The 23379-nt window shown below is 43.2% G+C and overlaps 1 protein-coding gene across 1 annotated transcript in view; it reads right to left on the reverse strand.

Annotated features, from left to right (window-relative positions):
- LOC128624873 (protein phosphatase 1 regulatory subunit 29) overlaps positions 1-18072 on the reverse strand; it is a 47988-nt gene extending 29916 nt beyond the window's left edge. Inside the window, exon 1 of the mRNA XM_053652701.1 lies at positions 17855-18072. The gene's annotated coding sequence lies outside the window, so the exon portion shown is untranslated. The remainder of the gene's footprint in view (positions 1-17854) is intronic.
- Positions 18073-23379: the final 5307 nt, after the last annotated feature.

Below are 23379 nucleotides of genomic sequence, written 5' to 3' on the forward strand. Positions count from 1 at the left end.
AAATCCAAACTATTTTATATTTGTAGTAGTTAACTGAGTTCCTGATGAAGCTTTGCACACACTCAGCATCTTCTCACACAGCTTCATGGATTTCCTTAGACATCCAAAATAATCTGAGCTTGTTACTGCTTCTTATAAAGTCATAAATTAAAATCCATCCATCCATCCTCTACCGCTTATTCCTTTTCAGGGTCGCGGGGAACCTGGAGCCTATCCCAGGAAGCATCGGGCACAAGGCAGGGTACACCCTGGACAGGGTGCCAATATAAATTAAAATAAAACACTTAATTAAAAACACCTTCAGAAATGAATCTATACATGAGCAATAACTTGACTATTTACACACGTCTTAGACATAACAATTTCACCCATCAGCTTTTAGCAAAGTGTGTGTGTGTGTGTGTGTGTGTGTGCGTGTGTGATTTATATATTTATATAATCAGCTGAAGCAGATCTTACACACTACTCAATCTGACAGCAGTGAAATATTCAGCAAACATGTAGCAGAGTGTGGGTGTGAGAGAAGACTGAATAGTGTGTGATCATTTCACCATCATGCTAACAACTAATTATGCTATTCATTAGCCTCTGCTACTTGTTAGCGATGTTAGCCCTTTACCCGAAGTGCAGAATAAAATTTAATTTGGATGCCAAATATGTCTTCATCAACCAACTACATTTGAGCTAAATGAAACACTGTACACTGTACACTGTAGTCCACACACACATACACACACACACACACAGACGTTGTGTGAACATGGCGTCTAAAGCAGCTCCAGGCTTTTGCTAATTAAAGGTTGAAGCTTCATTAGCTGAAAGTTCTGACGAACACATTTACATTTCAAAGAGCCGTGGGAGGAACCGAGTGAGAACCAGAGAGCAGCAGGAGAGACATAAGACCCAAGTGTGTGAGAGTGTGAGGGTGAGTGTGAGAGTGGGTGTGTGTGTGTGTGTGTGAGAGAGAGAGAGTGTGTGTGTGTGTGTGTGTGTGTGAGAGTGTAAGTGTGAGTGTGTGTGTGTGAGAGAGAGAGTGTGTGTGTGTGTGTGTGTGAGAGAGTGTAAGTGAGAGTGTGTGTGTGAGTTTGTAAGAGTGTGAGTTTGTGTGCGTGAGTGTGTAAGAGTGTGAGATCGTGTGCGTGAGTGTGTAAGAGTGTGAGTGAGAGTGTAAGAGTGAGAGAGTGTGTGTAAGAGAGTGTGAGTGTGTGTGTGTGAGAGAGAGAGTGTGAGAGTGTGTGAGTCTAAGAGTGAGAGTGTGAGTGTGATAATGTGTGGGAGAGTATGAGAGTGTGAGTGAGTGTGTGTGAGAGTGTGTGTGAGAGTGAGAGTGTGTGTGTGAGAGTGAAGGCTGCAGCTGGACATGGAGGAGTTTCAGTCCTAGTGAGAGTGTTATGAAGCAGATGAAGAGCAGAAGCTCTTTCTCTTTTCCCAGCTGATATTCTCTCATTGCTCATCTCTCTCTCTCTCTCTCTCTCAATTTCAATTTTCAATTTCAACGTACCTTATTGGCATGATTGATTACATAGAATATTGCCAAAGCATCAATATAGATGAGAAAGTATAATTAAAAATTAATAATAATAATAATAATAATAATAACATTCAGATTAAATACATATATAATAGTAATAATTACGAAAATAAATAATATGAATAAAAATGGAAAGTAAAGTGACAAAATGTAAGGTGCCAGTGTAGGACAAAAGTATAAAGGTTACAATAATTCTGTACATTAATGCAATAAAATAAAATAAAGTACAGTGATGTAAATGAGAAGTAAATAAGCTGTGGGAGAGTGTGTGTGAGTGAGTGAGCGTGTGTAGGTGTGAGTGTATGTGTGTGTATGTGTGTGTGTGTGTGAGTGAGAGTGTGTGGGTGTGAGTGTGTGTGTGTGTGTGTGTGAGTGAGAGTGTGTGGGTGTGTGTGTGGGTGAGATTGTGTGTGTGAGATTGTGTGTGTACGGTTGTGCAGTGTCATGTGATCAGAGCAGTAGTTGGTTTTTGCACAGGTGCAGCTCAGAGATGAATTTGCAGTGACTCCGCCCCCAGTAGCACCTGCGTTTGGTTTGTTTCTGATTGGTTGGAAAACTGCGGAAGGAGCTTGGAGAATTTTTCCAGGTGTTTTGCTCTTGTGTCACAGAAGGTATTACGTTGAAGGAGAAAGTGTGCCTCTGTCTCATCCTGACCGGTCTTATAGTGACAGCACACGCTTTCTTCCTTTGGAAGCCATGTTTGTTTGTGTCTGCCTTTCTCTACGGCTAGGCTGTGCTCACTGAGCCTGGATTTATAAGGATCTCTCTCTGTTTTACATCTCTGATGCTGAAGAGGTATTCTGCCAGCTCATATTTTCTGTTCAGGGCCCTTTTTGATTTTTACTTTCACTTTACCAGTGGTCCAGATACGCATTTTTAATCATCTTTATGATTTGCTTTCTTCATATTTAGTTTAGTTCAGTTGAGCTGGTCTGAATCTGATTGTTAGATGTTGATGAGTTTCAAAGCCAGCTGACAGAGGGAACTGGTCGCTCTCTCTCTCTCTGTTTTATTTCTTCATTTCATTCACATTTTCTCTCCATCTTCCTCCATCTTTCTCTTTCCTCTACAGTTGAGTCGTGATCTATTTCACCTTCACAGCCTTCATCTCCTGCTCTCTGTCCAGTCACAGGTCAGATCTGCTGCTAATCACACCCGAATTATGTGTGTGTGTGTGTGTGTGTGTGTCTACAGCTACACACTTATCCCCACAGCGAGTCTCTCTCTACTGCACAGAGACAGAGTAATTATTCCAATCTAAGATGAACACTTAATTAATAAATAATGAGAGAAACACACCTGCAGTGGTTTATTATTTACAGTGTGTTAATAACGACATGATGCTGTGATGTACAAATAAGACATACAGTCTCTATTATACACACAGAGTGTGTGTGTGTGTGTGATGTTATTATAGTGAAACAGCATGAATGTTAAACATGGCTGTCAAGAATAATAACACACTGCTACTGAAAACACACACACGCACACACACACACACACACACACACACACACACTGCCATTACTGTCTTACATCATACCGGGAGAGAGAGAGAGAGAGAGAGAGACAGTTTATGCCCCCTGTGTGTCCCTGCATTTGTCTCCCTGGAGGTTCTAAGCTGATTGCTCCACATGACCGACCTTTACTGTCAACAGCATTCACAACCTCGCGCGCGCGCACGCGCACACGCACACACACACTCGCACACACACACACAGTGCGAGTTAGTCACTGCTGTGAAGCTGTTAAAGCAGAACGTCCACAAACACATCCTAATTTATTTGAGTTTATTTTGTGCTATTTACATCACAGTACTGCTGAATTCTGGATCCTGATTGGTCAGAAGGTGTTGATGAATTTTCTATAACAGCAGCTCTGACAGTAGCGCAGCTGCAGATCACAGGTTTATATTAATGCACTCGTTCTAATACGTTATTGTTTCTATAGTAACAGATCGTTCACAGGTAAACTGATTTTTTTTTTTTTAAATCGTTGACGTGGTGAAGTTTTATGTAAGGTGAAATGTGTTTATGTAACATGTATGGAAGGAGTCTCCAGTGTCAGTGCTTTGTAACAGTCAGAGATAAAGCTGTAACTTCAGGACAGAGGAGTTTACACTTTGTAACATGACAGTAGCTGATTGCTTAAGATAATGCTGCACTCTGATTAGCTGACAGTAGTAATAGTTGAAGTGATTGATGGTTTATGCTTCTTCTTTTTTTTTAATTATATGAAAAATCAGTTGAATTAAGTCATTCAGTTAATTCAATGTTATATTCAATAATGTTATTATTCCTGCTTTTAGATTTCAGACACCGGATAAAATTCTGATTTCATACAAAATATGGGTTTATATTTAGGGTTTAAGATTTTAGTTTGATTGTTTAATGTTTTAATGAATTCCATCTATCAACTTTTCTAAATATGGTGTTTAGTACTCTCATGAACTGAGTTTATTTCTTTTCTCTCTCTGTATGGAATAAAACCAGTTTGAGTTGAACGCAGGATTCAATTTAACGAATAAAAAAAATGATGACTAAACAGATTCCCTGCTTTTATTGAGGATGATTAGTCAGCGTTCTGAAACTGGATCTCACACACACACACACACACACACACACACACACACACACACAGTGTAAAATAAAGAGTTGATAAAGCTAATGCCTCTGAGTCCGGCAGCCGCTGCAGTTTCAGTAATAAACACAGTGCCAGAGCTGAGAAGTCTGAACTTTCTCTTGTTTCCTCTCCAGAGCAGATCAGCAGCTGCTTACAGACTGAAAGATGTCGATTTTACACCTTTAAGGACCAGATGATGTACTGAGGTCGTTAAACATTTTGAAAGAAGCAAATTAAAGAGTAAAAGTGATGCAGAAAGGTGCTTCTCAAAGTGACGTGTGGAACATATGCAGAGTAAAAATCACAAAAAAAGAAAGAAAACACAAAATGAAATCTCATATATAAATATATCAGTAACATATTTTCAGTGTTTTCATTCTGCATGTGTAAATTAAGGTTAAAAGATGAGTTAGTGCCTCTTTTTCTGAGAACCATGAGTTTTCAGGCCACTGATTTATACATTTTATATGATCATAAAAAATGCAGAAATCTTCAGCCAGAAATTTACTTAAAGTGATGGAGATCTTTTTGAATCCACAAATAATCCTGACTCACACTCTCTCTCTCTCTCTCTCTCTCTCTCTCTCTCTCTCTCTCTCACCTGTCTGTTAGACTCAGGTGTTTCCTGTTAAATCTTATTAACCTGTGTGTCTTTAAATCACTTCCCTCATTTGTTTCTGTCTTTCAGTTTGTCAGTACGAGTGTGTGCTGATTTTGTGTTCTTCATTTTTTAATAGTTTTTATTTTTTCTTTTAAATTAACAGTGCTATAAAAGTTTATATAGTGTCTTATACACCTATACTATAGTCCTCACACCTTTACTGTTCAGCTGAATAAATGCTATTTAAGATGGAGTCACACATTCTCTCATTCACTCACTAAATATAGAAACTCTCATTTTACTGAGGGACGAAAAGCTAAAACAAGCTGAAACCTGAAGGAAGGTCATTTAAAACATGTAAATTAAATCAGTTCTGATTCTGAAACAGTGAGCAAGTTTTATAGATAACACAACATCTTCTAAACACTTTTAAATATTTTTCATGAAGACAAACCAGAAAAAGATTATTTTATTGTGTTTTATTATTATTATTATATCACACGTGTTCAGAATGTTTCATCTTAGTACTGTTATGGTGTGAACCTTCAGAGAAAATGTCAGCTCCATCACTGACTCCATCACTGAACGTTCTGCTGATGATCTAAATCTCAACACAACTCTGTATGAAATCAGACTGAGGACAAAAAAATCACAAATTTCTCTGATTTAATATCCAGTCAAATTTAGCACAGGATCATCACTGAGGGTGAAAATGACAAATATAGGCAAAGTGATTATATTCTGTGTCTGAGATCTCCTTTTTTACTTATCACTTTAGAATAAAGATTGGTATTGTATAAATCTAATAGCGAATGTGTTTGCCTCACAGGCCTGAACATTTCAGTACTCAGTAATAAACACTTCTCTGATCTCCTTTTTCCTCCAAGCTGAACATCACTGACTCGGTCGTTATTGCAGTACAACATGCACATGAGTTCTTTAACAGACTAAATGTATTGTATGTTCTGAGTGTTCTCACCTCTCACATGCAGAAAAAAAAGCCCCCCCCCAAAAAAAAGCCCACTGATTTATTCAGAATAACAGAGCAATCCTCAACAACAGCTCACTGATCTGTTTAATGTAAAACACACAGTAATGAGAAAGTGTAGAAATATAACTCAGTTAGTTTATTTACAGAGTCGTCCCCACCCCCACCCAAGGGTGCTTCTCCCAAAGCACCAAAAAACACTGGCCTAGAACAAAACGTGCACACAGCCCCCCAGGTCCCTTGGCAGGCATTGTCCATAAAATAGCTGGTTCCTAGAGGAGCAGACATGAGGCTGGGGCAGGCTTGCTGGGGTTGGAGTGGGAGGGGTAGGGAGGGGGAGCCAGGGAAAAAGCTTGGGAGGTCGCACTATCAGCCTCTGGCATGAACAGAGTTTGGTAGGTCATTTCATCAACCTCTAGATTAAACATGTTGTGGTAAGCCGTGACTTTAGTCTCTGGCGAGAGTTTGCTTGGGAGGTCGCATTGTCAGCCTCAGGTGTAAGTTGGTCTTGGGAGGCTTTGCCATCGGCCTCAGACAGGAGCTTGACTTGGCAGGCTGTCTCATCAGCCTCTAGCAGGAACATGATTTGGGAGGCCATTCCATCGGCCTCCGACATGAACAGTACTTGGTGGGCCATATTGTCAGCCTCAGGCATGAGCAGAGCTTGGTGGGCCGTGTCGTAAGCCTCAGGCATGAGCAGAGCTCGGTGGGCTGTCTCGTCGGCCTTTGACTGAAACATGGCTTTGTGGGCCGTCTCGTCAGCTTCTGGCTGGAACATGGCTTGGGAGGCCATGCCGTTGGCCTCTGGCATGAACATGGCGTAGGAGGCCACCTTGTCAGCCTCTGGCAGAAACAATGGCTTGGTAGGTTGCCTCGTCGGCCTCAAGTGTGAGCATGACTTGGTAGGCCATCTCGCATGCCTCTGGCATGAACAAGACTTGGTAGGCTGTACCGTCAACCTGGACCTGAATCTGGGAGGTCGCCTCAGTAACCTCTATCAGGATCATGGCTGGATAAACCACTTCATTTGTCTCAGACTGGGGCTCAGCAGATGAGGTCACCACATTGACCTCCGGCTAGAGCTCTGCAGGGGAGACCTCCTTGTGGGTCTCAGCCTGGAGCTCTGGAGATGAGGTCGCCATGTTGACCTCCGGCTGGAGCTCTGCAGATGAGGTCATGACGTTGACCTCCGGCTGGAGCTATGCAGGGGAGACCACCTCATGGGTCTCAGGCTGGAGCTCTGGAGGTGAGGTCGCAGTGTTGACCTCCGGCTGGAGCTCTGCAGGAGAGACCACCTCTTGCAGGGGAGACCTCCTCACGGTTCTCAGGCTGGAACTCTGGGGTTGAAGTCGCCACGTTGACCTCCGGCTGGAGCTCTGCAGGGGAGACCACGTCATGGGTCTCATGTTAGTGCTCTGGAGATGAGGTTGCAACGTTGACCTCTGGCTGGAGCGCTGCAGGGGAGACCACCTCTTGCAGGTTAGACCACCTCATGGGTCTCAGCCTGGAGCTCTGGAGATGAGGTCGCAACATTGACCTCCGGCTGGAGCTCTGCAGGGGAAACCACCTCATGGGTCTCAGGCTGGAGTTCTGCAGATGAGGTCACCACGGTGACTTTCAGCTGAAGCTCTGCAGGGACCTCCTCATGGGTCTCTAGCTGGAGCTCTGGAGATAAGGTTGCCACATTGACCTCCAGCTGGAGCTCTGCAGCGGAGACCTCCTTGCGGGTCTCAGGCTGAAGCTCTGGGGATGAGGTCATCATGTTGACTATCAGCTGGAGCTCTGGAGATGAGGTCACCACGCTGACTTCTGGCTGGAGCTCTGGATATGAGGTCACCACGTTGACCTTGAATTGAATTGAATTTAAGGTCTACCCTCATGAGGCAGATGAACTCCGCTACACTCCCTAGGCGTATGGTTACCGTGGGAATCAGGAGCTACACCCATTGGTGAACCGGGATAACAGGAACATTAGCCACTGTCTCTCCTTGGGCTTGGGGTTCACCAGGCTATCAAAATAAAACTGGCACTGGAGAAAAAAATCCCTTCAGTGGGCTTTCAAAGCCAGGGGATGTTCGCACAGAATCAAACAAGGTATAAAGATACCAGCGTGATGCTCCCTTCGCTCTCCTGCTGCATCCATGTTGGAGGTGAAGTATTCTGTCATGTAAAGATACAGGCAGACAGATCCAAATTGTAAGGCAAGTTCATGGTCAGGCGATCGGCAAATAGGGTAAACTAGGCAGAACAAGAATCAAAAACGCGAGGACAAAAACAGGATCAAGAAACTAGGAAATGCGGAACAAATAACAAAGGTTTGGTATGGATCTGGCGGAAAACACAGAAATACACAAGACTTTGCCCTGAACAAAGACACACAAGGAATTTAAATATTAAACGTAATCAAAGAGGGATAAAACAAAGCAGCTAAGACATTATGAAAGCGCCAATAGCATAACAGGGGTGGAGACAGGACAAAGGCAAAACAAAACACATGTGTAACAGTAAACACAGTCAGTGACAACCTGGAAGCACGCACTGTCGCAATTCGGGCAGTTAATGTGCGTCGAATACTCTGGCACTCAGCGTGAGGGGAAATCCATGACAAGGGTCAGTGTTGGAGTGTTTGATCTGACTCAGAATCAAGTTTGGGAAAGCTGAGCAAGTTTTACTGTTAAGATAATGATGTGTGAAAATGTTATTTCTTGGTGAAACCCCCACTAAAGAATATTATTTCTGAAGGAATAATCTGGAAAAATTACATTTCTATATTATTTCTGTAAAATACTGAAAGCTCTTTACATGTGAGTTATATATTCATTTATTCATCTTTAGTAAGAGTTTTATCAGTCCATACAGAATTTCATGGAATTTTTTTGCTTTTTTTGAAGAAAACGTCTGGATTACGCATGTAACCCTGTTCCCTGAGAAGAGAACAAGATGTTGCGTTTAGCATAACACTATGGGAAGCGCCTCTTGCGCGTGACCGGTATCTGAAGCTTGTGTAAAATCATGCCTATTTATAGGCCTGCCATGATCAGGTGATGTGGCAATTAAGCGCATCGCATGATATAAATATGGCACCTGTGAACCACGCCATCAGCCTCTATTATCTGAAGCGAAGACGCAATTCACAGGCCTGCCCTGGTATGACAAAGCTACGCAACGTCTCGTTCCCTTCTCAGGGAACAGGGTTACAGGCGTAACTAGACGTTCCCTTTCAAAGGGAACTTCTACGTTGCATTTAGCATAACACTATGGGAACGAGAATACCCACTCTGTCATACCGAGGGTACGGCCTTTTCAAAAAGACCCAAGCCCGAGGGTCAATGCAAGACACTCGAGCCCGGGGTGGAATGAACATCCAGGCTGCAATAATGAATGAACGTGTGTGGCGTAGACCACCCTGCAGCAGCACACACATCCTGTGAGGATACCCCTTTGGACAAAGCCTTCGCAGAGGCGACCACCCTAATGGAATGAGCCCTTATGCCCAGAGGCGTAGTGAGACTGCGCGCCTCATAAGCAATCGAGATTGCTTCCACTATCCAATTAGTGATGCGCTGCTTTGACACAGCATCACCTCTACTGTCGCCGCCAAAGCAGACCGGCGGCTGCTCCAACTTACGCCACTGGCCGGAGTGGTGGATGTAAGTACAGAGAGTCCTTACTGGACACAACAGGTGAATTCTCTCTTGTTCCGGTGTGGGGAATGGAGGTGGGCAGAAAGCCTGCAATACCACAGGGTGTGCAGCAGATGTAGGCACCTTAGGAATATAATCCGTCATAGGATAAAGGAAGGCCTTGGCTAATCTAGGGGCAAAGTCAAGGCAGGAAGGGGTAACAGAGGGAGCTTGTAGGACTCCCACTCGCTTGAGAGATGTCAGGGCCAGCAGAAGAGCTACCTTTAGAGTCAGAAGCTTCTCAGAGGCTGACCCTAAGGGTTCAAATGGGGTCCCTGACAGACCTCCCAGGACCACAGAAAGGTCCCAGGAAGGTATACGCGGCTTGCAGATGGGCCTCAGCCGCCTGACACCACGCATGAACCTCGAAGTTAGAGAATGCTGCCCCACAGAGGCTCCATCAACAGGGGCATGGCTGGCCAAAATGGCGGCCACGTAAACCCTGATTGTAGAAGGAGCCCACCCCGCTGAGAAACGTTCTTGTAAGAACTCCAGGACTGTACCTATTGTGCAGTTCACTGGGTCTAGCTGACGTTCCTCACACCACAAGACAAAAAGCTGCCACTTGAGTGCATACAATTTCCTTGTGGATGGTGCTCTAGCATTTAACATGGTCTCTACAATCTCAGTTGTGAGACCAGAATCTATGAGTTGGTGCCCCTCAGGGGCCAGACCCACAGTTTCCATAGTTCTGGCCGAGGGTGATAAATCAGCCCTCCGGCTTGAGACAGTAGATCCACTCTAAGGGCTCAAATGGGGCACCTGACAGACCTTCCAGGACCACAGAAGGTCCCAGGAAGGTATGTGCGGCCTGCAGCTGGGCCTCAGCCGCCTGACACCACGCATAAACCTCGAAGTTAGAGGATGTTGCCCCATAGAGGCTCCATCAACAGGGGCATGGCTGGCCGAAATGGCAGCCACATAAACCCTGAATGTAGAAGGAGCCCACCCCGCTGAGAAATGTTCTTGTAAGAACTCCAGGACTGTAGCTATTGCGCAGTTCACTGGGTCTACAGTGGATCCATGCGGATGGGAATCTCTCAAGGAGTGCCATCTCGCAGGGATATTAACTCTCAGAACCATATTCGAGCTGGCCAATAAGGTGCTACTAACAGCAGACATAGACTGTCTTGGCGAACTCTCGCTAGAACTTGTGGGAGCAGAGCGATGAGGGAACAGCATACAGATGTGACCTCGGCCACACGTGCACCATGGCGTCCAGCCCTAATTGTGCGGGAGGAGTGAGGGCGAATCACAGCGGGCCGTGTGTTGTCTCCTCGGAGGCGAACACATGCAATCCCGCTTGACCAAACCTCGCCATATGGACTCCACCACTTGTGGATGGAGCCATCCTGCTCCAGATGAGGGCCGCACCAGAGACCGTGAGCTGGACAGCTGTCTAAGACCGTGCTCCATCCCGTGAGGGAGGTGTCTGTCATTACCGTCTTGCGCTAAGGAGACACCCCTAGAGTGTGACCCAAGGCTAGAAACCGGGGACACTCAAATTCTCAGAGCACGCAGGCATCGCCGCGTGACACTGATTATTCTCCGAGGTTTCGTCCTTGGACGAAACCCCCAACTTCTCAGCCACCACTGAACGGTCTCCTGTGCAATATGCCCATAAGCGCCAATAGTCTCCCAAGATCCAGGTTTATCTTGCTCAGTGTTGATAGGATTGACTCTACGCATGTTGGGGATAGAAACGCCCTCATCATAGTAGAATCCTTATAACCCCTAGAAAAGTTGTCCTCTGCACTGGGGAAAGCATACTTTTCTGAGATTCAACCTGAGCCCCAAGCTCTTCATGTGGACGAGAACAACATCTCGATGTCGAACCGCCAGTTCCCTGGATCGTGCTAGAATTAACCAGTCGTCCAGGTAGTTTAGTACACAGTTGCCCTGGAGTCACAATGGAGCCAGAGTGACATCCATGCACTTTGTGAAGGTGCGGGGGGATAAAGCTAGCGATATTTCTATGTGGAAATATGCACCTTTTAGATCTATTGTCACAAACCAGTCCTGAAACTGAATCTGTGGAACAATAAGTTTGGGCGTCAGCATCTTGAACGTGTATGTCCGAAGAGTATAGTTCAGATGACACAGATCTAATATTGGCCGCATACTCCTATTTTTTTTCGGACCAGGAAATAATGGCTGTAAAAACCTCCCTCCCTCAGGGAACGAGGTACATGTTCTATGGCCCCTTTGTCCAAGAGGGATCTTACTTCCTGCGCTAATGTTGGGCTCTGGTCTGTGCTGACTACTGTGATGAGCACACCTCTGAAACAGGGGGGTCAAACTATAAATTGGACCCGGTAACCCTTTTCTACGGTAGACAGAACCCATGGAGACACATTTGGCAGTAGTTTACATGCTGCCAGATGGTCTTTTAGTGACATTAACTATCCCACATTCTATTGGAGGGAAAGCATCAGATTTTTGTTGCCCTGTGACAGCTCACTGACCAGAGAACACTGAAAACTTGAGGACCGCCTTGGCTAGGGGAGGCCCTACAGTAGCACTGGGGGCTACCTGCCCTAACAACTTCATGTCCCCTGATATGTCCCTCCATGGCCCTTCAGGACCGCTCTTCTTTGCCTGCTTGACCTTTATGACCATTCTCAGATCAGGCCTAGGAGATGGCCGCGACTGTGGCCGCCCGGTTCCCCTGGCTGTCTGCGGGGGTTGGCGGGCTGCCATACTCGCCTTCTGGGTCTCCCTCGCACTAGTGCTGGCACAGGCTCCACTTGTGGATGCCCGAGTGAGTTTGAGTTTGAGTTTGAGACAACAGGGAAGGAACTGGCTGAATGCTGCCATTTGTCGAGCTCACTCAGCAGGTCTACTTGGTAGGCCTGAAACACTGTCATTTTCTGCAGTGACCCACAAGCAAGACTACTACTGCATAGGCCTTGCCCACCAATGCCACGGTGGCCTTACACGGTGGTTTGGATGGCAAAGCCGGCCTGACTAATTACCTGCCGTCAATGTAGAGAGGTAGCTCGCAAGCACCTCCTCCACCTTCAGCATAGCTAAATAGCCATGCCATTCATTCCCCACAATGGCCGAATAATCCAACATTGTGGGGTTATAAATACGGCTTATGCATGGTTTTACCCCAGAAGCCTGATATTTTGTCACGCACTTGTGGAAGAAAGGAGAGTTTCTGCAGTGTGAGGGATTTACTTTCACTGGGGAGAAAAAGGCTCATCCAGCCTTAGTAATCACTTCAAGCAGCTCTTTATATGCTGCTCTCAGTTTTTAGCACATCCTTCTGGCTCCTCGGAGTCAGATAGGAATTATTACTATTATTTTTGTGTGTGTGGTTTTTTTTCCCCTTTGGCTTTCCATAGAGGAAGGAGGAGTCGCGACGCGAGCTCCAAAATCCAGCGTCAGAGCCGAACCTGGAAGACCTCCTCTTGGCTCCTCTTCCGGGTCCATAAGAGATCCCCCGAACCTGAGACGGCTAGCTGCCTCGGCAGCGGCCGGCCCAAATCCACGAGGCTCCGGAACAAAAGGCTCCGGCTTCCGAGAAGAGCGTGAGTCACGAGCCGAGCTGCTTAATCTAGGCATTACCATTCGCAGCCTCTCGAGGCTGCCATCGCATGCTACACTCCTAAACACTTCACCCAGAAAGTGTGCACTATTCCCGTGATGAAAAGGGAGCAAGCCGTAACACACTTCCTGAATTCTCTCACTCATATTTTTCTCTCTCGTTCATGCCTTTTTTTTCTTCTCTTTTTTTAAAGGGATAGAAAAGTTCTGAGATTTTGAGAAAAGATAGCGGGAAATGAAGCGTCTTTTTGTTTCTTTACACAAACAACTGACATGCAGTCTTTCGCTGAAGATAATAAAGGCTGATGGCACGGTTCACACATCCCATATTTATATCACACGACGTGCTTAATTGCCACGTCACCTAATCATGGGAGGCCTTTAAATAGGCATGATTTTACACAAGCTTCAGATACCGGTCACGCTCAAGAGGCGCTTCCCATAGTGTTATGCTAAACGCAACATTTCGTTCCCTTTGAAAGGGAACTACTTGAGTTACTGAAATTGTAATTGCATGAAATTCTTGTCACAGTCTTTCTCAGTGATGTTTGTTGGTAAATGAGACCTTTTAGCTGTACTCATGTTTGATGCACGTGAATCGAAGAGGGCTTTGGCTGAATGCGCGTTGTGATGATGTCACATGATGTGTCTTGGCCCAAATCTGCGGAAAATCTTTTTGTAAGTTCCTCCGAATATTTCCTAAATTTTGCGTTAATTTCTGTGATTGCAAAATCGCAAAATCCGAGAGTTACCTTTGGTCAGAGTGAAGGCGGATCCGGAAAATCCAGGGAATGCTGTGAGGCAGGAGCACACCCCAGATGCCACTTATTCATTCACACATAGGAGTAAATAAACACAATCATCCAGCATGTTTTTGGGAGAAAACCAGAGAACCCGGAGGAAGCCCACATGGATATGAAGAGAATTCCACAGACAATTACAGAGATCAGGATTGTGAATCCATCCATTTAATGTAACGCTTATCCTACACTGGGTCGCGGGAAAACCTGGAGCCTATCCCAGGGAGCACGGCGCACACCCTGGACAGGGTGCCAATCCATCGCAAGGCAAAATCACAACACATTCACACACTACAGACACTTTGGACATGCCAATCAGCCTAGTGTACCATCCATGTCTTTGGACTGGGGGAGGAAGCCGGAGTACCCGGAGGAGGCCCCCAAAGCACAAGGAGAACATGCACATAGAGTAGCAGTGGGAATCAAACTCTCAACCCTGGAGGTGTAAGGCAAACGTGCTAACCACTAAGCCACAATGTCCCCAGGACTGTGAATATATTTCTTTTTTAATACTATTCAAATTTACATAATATTTACATATTAAAAGGAGAAAACTTTTACTTTCCTGTTTCACTTTTAGTCGTTTAACACAAATCTACAGTAACACATTTTCTCAGGCATTTTAGCCGAATGCCCCCTATTGCTTGACATAGGAAAAAGTGGTCTGTCACTAAGGGGCAGTATCATTACATTACAGCTAGTAAATTTAAACGTCTCCAGTGGAAATCATTTGCATGTCGCCATATAAACAGCCAGATTTCACTTCCAGTGTTTTATACAGCATAAATGTAAATGTTTGCTCGTCTGACAGCCACATAACATTACATTCATACTAATTTAATACCTAATTAAAATTTAAATTCATTTGAATACTAAATATTATCAGGTATTGGGCAGTTCTGATATCTATTCTAGCAGTTTCTGAGCCAAATGAGTAAATATTTAGACCTTCCTTCCAGTTTTTACGTCACATACTTTTAAAATGAAAAACTGGTTTTACATCTCAGAGGGGATCCGAAGTGAAACCATTTTAGACGGTTACATCTGTTAACCATCCAAAGAATCTCTGACGAACCCGTAAACATGAAGTTCTCATACTGTCAGCTTTTTCTTTTTAAAATAGTAGTCTTCTGTGTTGTGTGTGTGAGTATATATATATATATATATATATATATATATATATATATATATATATATATATATATATATATATATATATAGTGTGTGTGTGACAGGATTTCTGCATTTATCAGGAGCTGGTATGTAATTTAAACACGTTTCACCTCGAACAGCAGAAATGTAGAAAAACTCACAGGAACTGTGTTGTAGCTCTCAGAGAGAATGTGAACAATGTGTAATGGATTATTTTACACTCAGTTTCAATAACAGAGTGACGGAATGTGTCTCCTGAACAGGACAATAAAACAGAAAAGTGAAGAGACAGCAGCTACGTTTCCATCTAAAGGGTTCAGAACTGAGCAGATTTCAGAAACGTCTGCAATAGAAAATGTCAATTATTGTAGAGTTTAATTTATAAAATGTCACAACTGCAAACAAGCAACTCACAGTAGTGTTAAAATAATCATACCAAGTTCAGAGAGAGAGACAGAGAGAGAGACAGATCACAGTGATGCTCACTCGATCATTAAACCACACAGTAAACTCCTTCAGTCCCCAAACAGATGTTAGCCAGTTAGCTAAGGATTTATCGGCTGCTACTGAAGCTTACTGACATGACAAGTGTCTGATGTCCATAATTAGACCCCGCCCCTGCACTGAGTTGGCCAATTAGAACAGTGCTTATTTAGCATCAAACAACTGACATGTTCCTCAGAGTGGAATAAAATGAGGAGGACCGCCGTTAGTCAAGGAGACGTTCTGGGACTGAACTGTCAGCATGAGACCTCATTGTGTTCAATGTGCAGGAATGACTGAAATATGGACATGTGTTTCTACAGAATCTGTCATTAAATCAACAGACAGATAGACAGACAGACAGACAGACAGACGCATTTCTGCAACGGGTCCACATCTAGAATCAAACATAACCATAACGGACATCATTTCATGTGAAATTTCACAACAAACCAAACAGAGGAAACTATGTGAGTGTGTAACACTCCAGCTAGCACACACTTAAGCCAAACCCACTTTTAAACACACACATTGTACAGACATTACATCCTGGTTTATACATGACGCGTGAGTTTGCATGGATGTACAGATGCAGCAGCAACATGAGCGGCATTGTTCACACACTTGCCTGCATACTTTATGTACGTCTGTAGAATTAAAAACGATGACCTCTAGACAACACGTCAGAGTCATAACATCCATGACCATCAGAGCCAAAACATCCCTGGCCATCAGAATCATAACATACTTGACCATCATCAGAACCATAACATCCCTGACCATCAGAGCCAAAACACCCTGACCATCAGAGCCATAACATCCCTGACCATCAGAGCCATAACATCCCTGACCATCAGAGCCAAAACATCCCTGACCATCATCAGAGCCATATCATCCCTGACCATCATCAGAGCCATAACATCCCTGACCATCAGATCCAAAACATCCCTGACCATCATCAGAGCCATAACATCCCTGACCATCAGAGCCATAACATCCCTGACCATCGGATCTCCCAACTGTAAAATGATGTTAATGGCACTGAAGCTTCTGTGACTCTTAAAACTTTCTGCCATTGTCGTGATTGTTGGCATCATCTCCATCTCTTTGGCTTTACATTAAAAAGTGTTTACTAATCTAGAAGATCTGGAAGACTTGAACCCACAGAGCACTGAAGGCAACATGATAGGTTTTTTTTTTAATTAAAACATAACCTGCAGTAGGAAACCTGTTCAGTGTAAGCACTCAGTAACTGTAGAATGGTCCACCAGGATGTGATTTGTGACACAGCACTAGTGTGTTTAGTTACTACTTGGCCTGAACAGAATTTAGTTTTTTTGTAATTGTTGCGGCCAAAAATGCTTGATTTTGCTGCAGCTTTTTTCTATATTTGTAATGCAGTTTGCAGAGTTTGTTGTGCTTTTTTGCAGAAAACTACTTGAATCAGCAAAATCGCAATTGCAGAAAATAGTTTTGCATAGTCTTTTGCAGTGATGTTTGTTGGTAAATAAGCACTTATATAGTGCCTTTTAACCTGTAGCGGTTCTACAAAGTGCTTTACACTGTCTCATTCACACCCACTCACACACCAATGGTAGCAGAGCTACCATGCAAGGCGATAGCCTGCCATTGGGAGCAACTTGGGGTTCAGTGTCTTGCCCAAGGACACTTCAGAATGTGGAGTCGGGAATCAAACCGCCAACAGGGTGTCCACCGAGATTAGTGGACAGCCCTCTCTACCACCTGAACCACAGCCATCCCATCCTTTTAGCTGCACTCGCGTTCGACGACGTGAATTGAAGAGGTCTTTGGCGGAATGCGCATTGTGATGAGGTCTCATGACATTTCTCGGCCCAAATCTGCGGAAAATCTGTGGTAATTTTGAAAAATGGAAAGCTCCTCTGAATATTGCAGAATTTGCTTGATTTTGTGTTCATTTATGCAGTTGCGAAATCCTGAGGGACTGAGTAGTGGTCACAGTGTCACATGGTGCTACTAGGGAAGCAGTTACCTTAATTCCTAGGGAAGAGACACTCCAAGTGAGCACAGGATACAGATGGCAGCCATCTTGTGTACATATATGCATAGTTAAAACTAAGTAGAATCCAGGCTTTAATGCTCCTTCCGTGACAGAGCTCCACCTACTCCAGTTTGGGAATTCTACTACATCCAGTCAACATTCCATAGTGCTTTATAATCAGTGAATATAGAAGAGAATGCAAAAAAAAGTTTATTCGTTTTCATGTTTCTCCCCCAGTGCTATTAAGAGTTTTTATATCCACATAGAAGCTGAAAAGAGCTAGTGTACTGAGAACTGAGAGTGTGATTAATTTCCATTTTATTTTATAAACAGTTGAAGTCATCACCATCACCATCACAGCACGTCCTCACACACTTCACACACTAAACCAGCAAAGTGAAGGAGTAGAGCTTCATCCTCACCTGATCTCAGGTCACTTCAAAGTTGCTCGAACTCGTCGCGTTCTCAATCTGATCTCAATCGGATCTCTAAATTCTGCCTGATGTTCTGGTCTTCAGCAAGAACTCTGTCTCACACATGCTGTCTCACACACACGCTGTCTCTCACACACACACACACACACTGTCCCTCTCCGATCAGTTCTTCACGGTCTCTGGAGCTCAGTGTGGCTTTGAAAACTGCAACTGAGACAGGATGAAAAGAAGAAAGAAAGAGTGAGAGGCAGAGAGACAGAGAAAGAGAGACAGAGAATCGAGAGAAGAAGAAGAGAAATGAAGACAGAGTTAGTGAAGAAGAAAAGTAAGGAATATATTTTGATGTTTCTCGTTGCTTTTGTTTTCTAACTGTTTCACTGATTGTGAGAAACACAGCACTGTATTTAGTCAGGTTTAATAAAACTACAGGAACGTGAAAAGAGTAAAAAGAAAGGAAAGCTGGATGTAAAGAAGAGAAAGAGAAAGGAGAGAGGGGGAGAGAAGGATAGCAAAAGTAAATGAGTTAGTAAAGATAAAAAGAGCTTAAGGAGAAAAAGAGGATGAGAAGAGATGAGATAGAGAGAAAGCCACTGGAGAAATAAAGGAAGACAGAAATGATAAAGAACGAGAGATAAATGGAAAGGAGGAGTATGATGGAAACAAGCCGGAGGGAAATCTGTATTTTAGCCAAGTGATGGATTCAGTAATTTGACATAAATATGTGCTGACATGGGGAGAGAGGGAGAGAGAGAGAGAGAGAGAGAGAGAGAGAAACAGAAACAGAAGCAGAACCAGAGAGAGACAGACATCTCTCTATCAATCAGTGACTAATCGATGAGGCAGCATGACTGAAGCAGGATGCAGGGATGAGAGGTACTTAAAGAGAAAGAGAGAGAATACGAAAGGGGAAAAAGAAGAAAGATCAGAGGAAGCCATGGAGAGATGGAGGAATGGGAAGATAGAGGGATGGAGAGATAGAGTAATGGATAGATAGGGGAATGAAAAGATGTTGGGATAGAGGTGACCAGAGGGAGTGAAAGACACGATTAAAGCCTGAGTGGAGGAGGAGGGAAAAAAGCCTGAGATGGTGTAGGAGGATTTGTGCTCAACATAATGCTGTTGTCCCTGGCAACGGCCACCTTCTCTCTGTCTCACTCTCTCTATCTGTCTCACTCTCTCTCTCTGTATCACTCTCTCTATCTGTCTCACGCTCTGTATCTGTATGTCTGTCTTTCGGTCTCTCTCTCTCAATTCAATTAAATTCAATTCGATGTGTGCTTTATTGGCATTAAAAAAAATTTTTGTATTGCCAAAGCAATATACAACAGCAGACCAAGAGAAGTAGGAATTGAACAAAACATACTAAACGTAGTTTTTAAAAAAAATAGTAGTGAAAAAATAAATGAATAAACAGATGCTACGATATGTATCAAAATTAATAACTAGATATATATCAATGGTAATACAGGAACACAGGGACAAGGTGCTGATGGTAGGTAGGGTTAGGGTGGGTGGGTGTTTATGATGGTAGAGGGGATTTGCATGGGTGTGGGTGGTGGTGGTAGGTGGGGTTAGTTGATTTAGAGCTCTTCCTTAGCTCTGGTTGAGCTCTAAATGGGCGGCTATGGCTCAGGTGGTAGAACGGGTTGTCCACTAATCGTAGGGTTGGCAGTTCCATTCCCGGCCTACATGACTCCACATGCCGAAGTGTCCTTGGGCAAGACACTGAACCCCAAGTTGCTCCCGATGGCAAGTTAACTCCTTGCATGGCAGCTCTGCTATCATTGGTGTGTGAGTGTGTGTGTGTGAACGGGTGAATGAAAATATATATAATAAAAGCGCTATACAAGTGCGCCGTTTAAATCAACTAACCCCGCCTACCACCACCACACACCCCCATTTCTCTCTGTCTCAGTCTCTCTATCTGTCTCATTCTCTCTGTATCACTCTCTGTCTCACTCTCACTCTGTGCCTGTGTTCTTCACAGGAATAATACATAAATTTACAGATTAAAGATGCACTATATGGCCAAAAGTATGTGCACCCCTGACCATCACACCCATATGTGCTTGTTGAAAATCCCATTCCAGATTTATTCTCCCTTTGCTGTTATAATAAGCTCCACTCTTCTGGGAAGGCTTTCCACTAGATTTCTGGGGCGTGGCTGTGGGGATTTGTGTTCATTCAGCTACAAGAGCATTAGTGAGGTTGAGCTCAGGCACTGATGTTTGGTGAGGAGGCTCCAGTTTCAGTTCATCCCAATGATGTTCAGTGGGGCTGAGGTCAGGACATTGTGCAGGACACTTGAGGTCTTTACTACTTCAAGTCAAGTCAAGTGGGTTTTTATTGTCATTCCTATATATAGCTTGTATACATTGAAACGAAATATTGTTTCTTCACGACTGTGTTCTACACGTTGTTACAACAGAGAACATTACACGAGACTACATAAAGTGCAAATACACAACGGTGTGAGATGAGTGTAAAACAATAAATACACAGAACAAACCAATAAATACACAGGACAGTAAATACACAGAAATGGACTGTAAACTGTTAGCTATTGTGTAATGTAGCAGCACAAGTATAGCAGCAATATTGGCAGCAAAAACGAGTTCCATAGTATAAAGTGACTGATGCCGATATGTAAAGTCTTACTGGGTTAGTGCGTGTACGGTGGTACTGAGTCTTAAGGTTAAGGTGTGGTGTAATCGGACTCCCTCAGGGAAGAACTGTTGCGGAGTCTGCTGGTGGTGGCACGGATGCTCCTGTACCTTCTGCCAGATTGCAAGAGGGTGAAGAGTCCATGAGAGGCTCCATACTGGTGGCTTTGCGGATGCAGAGGTTGTAGAAGGAGGTGTCAATGGTGGGTAGATCTTATGATCTGTTCAGCTGTCCTCACAATTCGCTATAGGGTTTTGCAGTCAGAGGCTACTACTATTTATACTACTACTGCTACTACTGCTGCTAATAATAATAATAATAATAATAATAATAATAACCAGTGGATTGGTGGAAACTCTAATTCTAACTCTAGGTTTTGATCTTCCCAAGGTTTTAGAAAAGAGTTCTCAGTAATGGGTTCTGAGTTGTATATTGAGTTCTCAGCAGGAGTTTGAGTCAGTCAGTGAAAATTCAGAACTCATATTGACAGTCAGAGATCAGCTGCAGATCAGTATCGAACTGTCACTAACTGTCACTCACACACACACACTCACACACACACATTCTGCTGCTGCTCAGTCAGTAACACTGTGTGTATGAATATTAATGAGAATGTGGAGCTGTGAGCTTTTACAGCGACACAAAATGAACAATGATAAAACATTTTTAAAAATGTGTCTGATCAGATCTCTTTTCCTTTCTTTTCCCTTCTCCTCTTTCCCCTCTGATTTGTTGGAATGTGTTTAAAGATCTGAAAATAACCGAGTGTGATGGTAAAGCGGGAAATGGATGCTCTGGAGTGGAGACAGAACCGAGCAGAGAGGAAACACCTGAGTCACATCAAATCTAATAACGCTGAGATAAATCATCTTTTTAAACAGGATTACATCACTCTTCACTCTACTGAAAGCATGAGTGGTGTGTGTGTGTGTGTGTGTGAGATGGTCAGTGTCACTCAGGGTTTGATGTTATCAGGTGAATAACACTAAGTAACTCTGTCTTACACACACACTATATGTGTGTGACATTAAAATGAATTCAACTCAAGCTTAACAAATATTTATATGATCTTGATAAATGGTCAAATGAAAAAAGTTCCATCAGTATTTATGTGAGGAAAGTTCCTGGTATTCAAAGTCGGGTTACAGAGTAACTAACAGAAGTTGCTCTTTACTCCACTGGCTTCATGCTGATTGCGTTGTCTTTCCCCATTTATTTTAGTAATAAAATAGGCAAAGCACTGAAGAATTTTTTAAGTCCTATGATGTAGCACCTTTCTCAAAAACTGCACCTTCAGCATTTTCACACACACACACACACACACACACACACACACACACACCGCTCTGCTCATTTTCTCTTCCAAAACAAGAGCTCTTCATTGAAGTGTTGATTTAATTCATTGCTTCTTAATATCCATGTCCACTGAGGGAATCTGTGTATGTTTAAACAAAAAGCAGTCCAGTGGAATGACCTGTGACCTTTGACCTGACCTTTCCTGAGTGACCAAGTATAAGATATTCAAGCTATAAAACAGTGTGATAATTAATCTTCCTGTTCTTTACTGCACTCAAATTCTCTACAGACCAACAAAATACAACATCCAGTTCATCCCAATTATCAATTTATGAATAAATAAATCGATTATTTATATTTCTAGAAATATCTACATGAGACCCATTTTCACATAAATGTAATAATATATAACTATGTTCTCCATGAATACAGAATGGAGAAGAGTAGAGTCATGTGACTGGAACTACATTCAATTTTATTTGCATTTTATTTGTGGACATCACAAAGCAGCTTTGCAGAAATATATAAATATATTATAGAAATATAAAAATCCTCGCATTTTACTTTTATCTTAGTTTGTTCATTTATCACGCAGCATAGATATGACTCTAAATAATTTTTCATGTTCATTAGAGAAACTGTACTGAATCCTGAGTGCATTATTAATGCTGATACTACTATGGCCCTGGGACTGCAATTACCACATGCAGTTTTGCACTTGGGTCTCCTTTGAACGGTGGACTAGTTCAACAAACAGACTTTATATAAAAACTATAATGAACTTTCCTTTACTTTCACACTATCTGTTGTTACCCAGATGAGGATGGGTTCCCTTCTGAGTCTGGTTGCTTTCAAGGTTTCTTCCTCATATCATCTTAAGGAGTTTTTCCTTGCCACCGTCGCCACCAGCTTGCTCAATAGGGATAAATTCACACACTTAAAATCTGTATCCTGTGTTTATATGTTTCTGTAAAGCTGCTTTGAGACAATGTCCATTGTTAAAAGCACTATACAAATAAAATTGAATTGAATTCATCTCAGAATCAGTACCACAGGCAGCAGCTGCACCACCAACATGGGTTTCAGCACCATAACGTCTCTCACATGGATTAATCAGTCCCTCCAAGATTTTGTGATTTTGTGATCGCAAAAATGAATGCAAATTTTGATTTGAGCCAAGATGTGACATCACAATGTGCATTCAGCCAAAGCCCTCTTTGATTCACTTGCGTCGAACATGAGTACAGCTAAAAGGTCTCATTTACCAACAAACATCACACTATTTCACCAATTTAAAAAAAAAGTAGTTTTCTGCAAAAAAGCACAAAAAAACCTCATGAAATCCTGTAAAACTGGACTGATAATCTGTCACCTCTCTTTCACAATAGTAAGCAGTCCTTCATTTTCTACATACTGTGCATGCTCAACACAGAGCCACAATATCAGCAACACCAACATCTGAAATCACAAATTCAAATTAGTTATGATGCTGTAAAGAAGCAACAAATCCAAACAAATGACCTGAACGAATCCTTGGACTGAGCCTAAGCTCA

Source organism: Ictalurus furcatus, chromosome 2 (genome assembly GCF_023375685.1).
Source record: "Ictalurus furcatus strain D&B chromosome 2, Billie_1.0, whole genome shotgun sequence".
NCBI lineage: Eukaryota > Metazoa > Chordata > Actinopteri > Siluriformes > Ictaluridae > Ictalurus > Ictalurus furcatus.